Below are 6,740 nucleotides of genomic sequence, written 5' to 3'. Positions count from 1 at the left end.
ATCATCACTATCATCATCTTCCTCACTAGAAGTGGACTCATCACCACTTCCCTCTTCACTTTGTTGTTCACTTTACTCATCATCTTCTTCTCCTTCTTCACTAGCCTCTTCATCAATGTTATCATCAACCTCTTCATCACCGACAACCTCAGCGCCACCCGGAATCACCCTAGATGCACTCGGAAAGAAGACTTCCCTATCCGCCCAACTAGGCAAAGGACATGAAGGGTCAAGTAGTCCTTGCCTAGCTAAGTGAAGGAGGGGTGGATATTGGGCTAAGTAAGCATCTTTTCGATCCTTGAAGGCTTGATTGTGCATCTCTTGCATAAGAAGAGTCATATAATCATTTCTTGTTTCAATACCTTCGGGTTTGAACTCTTGGTACTCGAAAGGGTAGGGTGGTGTGACAATGGAAGAGGAGGGCATTTCAATTTCGCCCTTTTGTTGTCGGATAATGTATTCGGCCTCTTTTGATAGGGGAAGTAGATAGTTGGTCCGGTGGACACTTAAACGACAAATCTTCGAAGGAAAAGTAAAAGATCTAGCCTCACTTGTGAGCCATCCATACTTGGTGTCAAGAGGGTTGTGAGAGACCCACTTGTACTTGTTTATCATAGTATCAATATCAATGAGATGACCACCCTTCTTCGCCATATACTTGTTATCCTTGTTGAAGTTCGGATCAAAGTATTTAGCTAAAATAGTGACTAGACCTCCATTCACAATAACGGTAGTGCCTTGCTTCCCACAATCAACGTTTAGCCATCTATCCACCAAAAGCCTTAGAGAGTTGAAAGGCTTGGTGAATTCCCTTCCAATGTTCAAGGCCGACTCAAGAAGAACAAAATCGAGTTTGGTGAAATGGTTGGTGTCTTTTCTTGCAATGATGGTGTTCCCTATGACCTTGTGCCACACTTTAATGCCCGGATGGTGGACTAATAGAGCGCGACTAGCATGAAAGTTCTCAAATTTCCTTCCGGAAATCGCCTCCCAAAGAGGGTCGGGGTCATACTTGCCAACATTCTTAAAATAACTCAGTGAATCGCTAAGACCCAAAGCTTTACCCATTTCCTGAAAGGAGATACGCCTACTAACATTAGCTAGGCGAAACTCGATGCTTTCCATAGTCTCAACCTTGTTAACTTTCAAAGAACTCAAAAATTCTAAGGTAAGGGAGGGGTATGTCAATTCTTTTGATTCAAACAATCTCTCCAACCCCATGGCTTTAAAGAAGGCTCTAGTTTGCTCAAGGACACCCAACTTATCTAAGGCATCTTCACAAATAAACTTGGTGGATAGAAATGGTTTTCTAGCATACTTGGCAAAAGTGTCCCTATGGGATTTGGAAATGAAAATTACCTCCGGATAATTCGAAAGTTGAGCAATTTCCGGAGTAGTAGACGTTGTTGCTTCCATGAGAGGTTGTTCTTGTTGCGCTTCCAAGTTTGGGCTAGCTACCACCATAGCCAATGCTTTCTTTGCTTGAAGACTCTTTTGTCTTGATGAGAGTGCCTTTGCCTTTAGTGTCTTTGCCTTTGTTGCTTTTGTTGCTCCCTTTGTCCTTGCCATTGATGAATAAACCAAGAAAAGAGTGAAAATCTTCAATTTTCTAGTGTGCCCAAATCAATTTAAAGATGAAAGGCTTTGCCTTTATGAATTCAAAAATCGACTCAAAGGTTGAAGATTTTGTGCTTGGTTTTGATTTTTGTTGAAAGAGGAGTGATTGATTTGTTGTTAAAAGGATGTTTTGATTTGATTTTGGTGAATGTTGTTGAGGAATCTTGTTTTTGTAATGGAGAGGATGAGGGTTTTGGAGTTTTGGGGTTTATGGGTAGTGTTTTGAATGAAGGAATGAAGAAATGAATGTGGGAGGGGGTCTATAATGAACTCGGAAAATTTGAAATGCAGGGGGAAGACGGGCGGCTTTCCTTCGGGCCGGCCGGATTCTGCCTGGATGGGCTTCAGGAATTCTCGCCTAAAGCCGGGCGAATTCTAGCAAAGACGGGCGGATTTGAAAATGCGGGACGGGCGTCTTTCAGAGAAGACGGGCGGATTCCTTTCCAGGGATTTTTCTTGTTTTTCTCAGCCAAAAAGACGGGCGTCTTTTTGAAGACGGGCGGATTCTATTTCAGGCCGCCCGGATTTGCTAACAGTCACAAAATTTCAAAAATTCAGCTCAGAAGGACGGGCGTCTTCTGCCCAATATGCCCGGATTGCCTGAAGACGGGCGGATTCTCTTGAAACCGCTCGGATTCTACCCCTTTTACCCGTATTCAGTTCCATCCGTGTACCTTGCATATCCCTTGTCATTTTCCATTCTTCAAAATCTCGTGTTCTTCATCGTGGGGGCACTACTAAGGCATGAATAGCCTAGGCAATTGCCATCCCCACACTAAGCTAAAGCACTACACATCAATTGAAATCATTAGTCCCTCCCTCACTTCTCTCAAAAATGATAATTATCATGATCAAAGCTTAAAAATCCAAAAATGACAAAAATGCAAATTAAAAATTAAAAAGCGAGTTAGGGAGTTAGAAATATTTACAAATGGTGGTTTAGGGAGGACTCCACAAAACTCTCATTCTTGATGAGATGTCAAGGGGGCATGTCCAAGGTGTTGTTGATGTTGCTCAACACCTTGAAAAAGTAATCAAAAGCTTGTTCATTGTCATGATAAAGGTCTTCAATAGACCTTTGCCCTTGTTGCCGGTCTTGATCGATGGCATTACCAATGTAGGGATTGAAAATCCCTTCAAATTCGTCGTCCCAAAGACCACAAACTTCATTAAGTTGATCATTAAAAATCTCTTGATTTGATGGAGACAACTCTCCCATTTTCTTTTCTTGGCCAATGAGGCCATCTTCTTCATTGCTTGACTTTGGTGAGCTTTGCAAGCTCTCTTTGTTACAACTCACTTGCTCTTTGAATGGAGCATCTTCAATTTTCTTCTTCCATTGGAGTTCCGACTTCTTCCTATCATCCTTCCGGCTATAATGATCAATCATAAAACACGGTTCATGTAAACGGGGAGCTCTCATAGTCTTGTCAAGATTAAAAGTTATACTCTCATCTCCCACTTCTAGAGTGAGCTCTCCATGTTTCACATCAATCACCGCACCCACGGTGTGTAAGAAAGGTCTTCCTAGAATGATTGGAATGTTGGAATCTTCTTCCATATCAACAATGACAAAGTCCACCGGGATGAAAAATTTCCCAATTCGTACGGGAACATCTTCCCATATCCCTAATGGTGTCTTCGTCGATCTATCGGCCATATGGAGTGTGATATTGGTGCATTTAAGCTCTCCCATCCCCAACCTTTTACTCACCGTAGTACGGCATAACACTCACACTAGCCCCTAGATCACATAAGGCTTTGTTGATCTAGGTGTCGCCAATGGTACACGGTATTGAGAAGCTTCCCGGATCCTTGAGCTTTGGAGGTGAACTCCCTTGAAGTATTGCACTACTCACCTTAGTGAAGGCGATAGTCTCAAGCTTCCGGATTGACTTCTTCTTTGTGAGGATGTCTTTCATGTATTTCGCGTAGGCCGGTACGTGATTGATTAATTCCGTGAAAGGAATTGAGACTTCCAAATTCTTCACAATGTCCATAAATTTTCCAAGTTGGTCATCAAATTTGGGCTTGGCTTGACGACTTGGAAAAGGAAGTCTAATCATAATGGGCTCCTTCTCCTTGACCTTGTCTTCATTTTTCTTTGAAATTTATTCTTTTAATGGTTCTCCATCCTTGGAGTTTTGCACAATTTCTTCTTTATCACTAGCTTCCACAACTTCATCCTCAACTTGCTTCTTCGGTGCTTCATACCTTGTACAACTTCTCAAGTGAATGGCACTAACCGTTTCATGTCTTGGGGGATTACTTTGAGGTGGTAATTGCCCCTTTTGTCTTTGTGAGCTTGAAGATGCTAGTTGAGTCAATTGGGTTTCCAACATCTTGGTGTGAGCTAGAATGTTGTTGATGGTGGTTTCCTTTGCTTGACTATCTTTTTGCATTTGAGTGAAAAATTCTTGTTGATTATTTTGCATTTGGAGGACCGCTTTTTGAACATCAAAATCTTGGTCATTTTGTTGATTGTATGGATTTTGATTTTGGTAACCTTGGTTTTGGTTGTAAAAGGGTCTTTGATTTTGGTTTCTCATGGGAGGTGGGGTGTATGTTGTTTGAGGGTTTTGAACATTTTGGCTTTTGTATGAGAGATTTGGATGGAATTTGGTATTTTCATTGTAATAGTTGGAATAAGGGGTACCACTCTTGTATGCTTGGAAAGCATTCACTTGTTCATTTGTTCCCCTACATTCACTTTGGTCATGTCCCAAAGTTCCACAATTCTCACATATCCCACTTGGGATTGATGAAGATGCCGTCATGGCATTAACATGATGCTTTGGTGATTTTGAGGCTTCTTCAAGTCTAGTCATAGCTTTTTCAAACTTCAAATTGATTGTGTCAATGTGAGCACTAAGTTGAGCACCCAATTGAGTAACGGAGTCCACTTCATGCTTTCCTCCTCTAGTAGCCTTGCGAGGTCTACTATATTGTGAGTTATGGACCGCCATTTCCTGAATTTTGTTCCAAGTTTGATTGTCATCAACTTCGGTGAACATTCCATTTGATCCCATGTTGAGAATGTTCCTTGAATCTTCATATAGACCGTTCCAAAATTGTTGTACCAAGAACCACTCGCTAAGTCCATGGTGAGGGCATGAGCGACAAATTCCTTTGAACCGCTTCCAAGCTTCATACAAAGATTCTTCATACCTTTGCTTAAAACCCGTAATTTGAGCTCTTAGCATGTTAGTCTTTTCCGGTGGGTAGAATTTTTTGTATAAAGCTAGAGCCAACTTCTTCCAAGAATCAATTCCAAGAGTGGCCTTATCAAGGCCCTTCAACCATTGTTTCGCGGTGCCAATTAGAGAAAAAGGAAATAAGACCCATCGAATTTGGTCTTGAGTTACACCGGTTTGAGAAATCACATCACAAAAGTCACAAAAGGTCTCCATATGAGAATGAGGGTCTTCACTAGGCATCCCCCCAAATTGGCTCCTTTCGACTAATTGGATAAAGGCGGATTTAGCAATAAAATTTCCGGTCAAATGTTGTGGTGTGGGAGTACCATTGGGTAGGTTTTCCTCGGTGGGTACGGAATGTGATGAAAACTTAGGCATTGTGGGTTGATTTTGTGTTGTATTTTGTGTTGGGTTCTCCTCACCTTCTCTTGCAAAAGGGTTGATGAACTCAATAGTTGGTTGAATATCTACAACCTCAGTAATACCTCTCAAATTTCTCCTAGCAAGTCTTCTATTGGTTGTCAAAGTTCTTTCAATTTCACGATCAAAAGGTAACAAATCACCTTGTGACCTTCTAGACATGCAAAATATCAAACAACTCGAAAACAATTAGAACAAACCTTGAGGAGTTTTACTTCCCTAAGGCAAAGAAAGACACAACTAATAACAATATAAGAAAATCTAAATCAAGATAACACCGTCCCCGGCAACGGCGCCATTTTTGGTCGGGACTAAATCTTTTCGGTAACTTGTGGTTAGGAGCACCTAGACCAAAACACAATTTATAACTTCACAAACAACTCTACAATTAGTAAAGAGGCAAGTAAAGGTCAGATCCCAAGGGACGGGAATTAAGATGAGATTTCTATTGAAACTAGTGGTGTCTTAGGGGTGTCACAATATGGGTTGATGTAGAAGGTCACTAAACTCAATAGCAATGAAAATAAACAAGCAAGATGAACTAAAAGGGTTGTAAATAATTGATAAAAAGCACTAGGGTGTCATGGGGTCATAGGGGATTCATGGGAATTGATCATACAAACATGTTCTCAAATTATAAGCAAGCAATTATTGTTGTGATGGATTGAGTTGGGTTATATCCTACAATCCTAGGAAAGTTTGGGTCCCGGAGCCGAATCGATTAGATTGTACAACACCTACAAGTCGACTTAGTCTTCCCTACTCAACAACATGCATGGTCTAATGAGACTCGAGTTGGTTTATGTCTTACAAGTCTCATTGAAAAGATAGGTGATGGGTAAAAAATGCAAGGATTCATAGGCTCGCATTTCATCAAACATAATATGTGCATGAGTTGAGATCAAAATAAGCAAGCAAATAAACCATGAAAGCATATTAATTTAAGCATGAATCATTCCCCATGTTGGTTTCTCCTAATTACCCATTAACCCTAGCTAGGTGACTACTCACTCATTATCATGTTGATCATGCTAGCAAGGTTGTCAATCATACCATCAAAGTAAAACATGATGAATAAATGAAAGTAATTAACAATAATTAAAAAGGGATTAAGAGAATTATACCTACTAATGATTCCAATAATAAAGCAAAGAATAAAAGAAGTACTTGATGCTTGATTGAGAGTTTGTCAATCTCCCAATAATAACCCAAATAATCTTCAATTACCCAAAATAAAGGATGAACAAGAGAGAGATTAAGGAAATAAAACTTGTATTAAAACTTGATTAATTGTTGATTACAAAACTAAAGAGAGATTTGATTGATATTAACTACTCTAAGAATTGATAAGAAGAACATCCTCTTCTAATTAGACTAATGGGGTATTTATAGTGGAACTTTGGTGGATGCATTAGGGTTAACTAAGGGCTTAAATGACGATTAAGTCCCTACTTAAGGAAACGCCGGTATTTTCTGAATGATGGGCATCTTTCTTGAAGCTTGAAG

The 6,740-nt window shown here is 40.2% G+C and overlaps 1 non-coding gene across 1 annotated transcript; it reads left to right on the top strand.

Annotated features, from left to right (window-relative positions):
• Positions 1–4,713: 4,713 nt before the first annotated feature.
• LOC141640558 (small nucleolar RNA R71) lies at positions 4,714–4,820 on the top strand. Its single transcript, XR_012543053.1, has one exon. It is a non-coding gene; the product is annotated as a small nucleolar RNA R71 (small nucleolar RNA).
• The last annotated feature ends 1,920 nt before the right edge of the window (positions 4,821–6,740 follow it).

This window comes from Silene latifolia, unplaced genomic scaffold (assembly GCF_048544455.1).
Source record: "Silene latifolia isolate original U9 population unplaced genomic scaffold, ASM4854445v1 scaffold_88, whole genome shotgun sequence".
NCBI classification, from domain to species: Eukaryota; Viridiplantae; Streptophyta; class Magnoliopsida; order Caryophyllales; family Caryophyllaceae; genus Silene; species Silene latifolia.
Note: the sequence above shows the minus strand (reverse complement) of the source record. Positions and strands in the feature narration are given on the sequence as shown.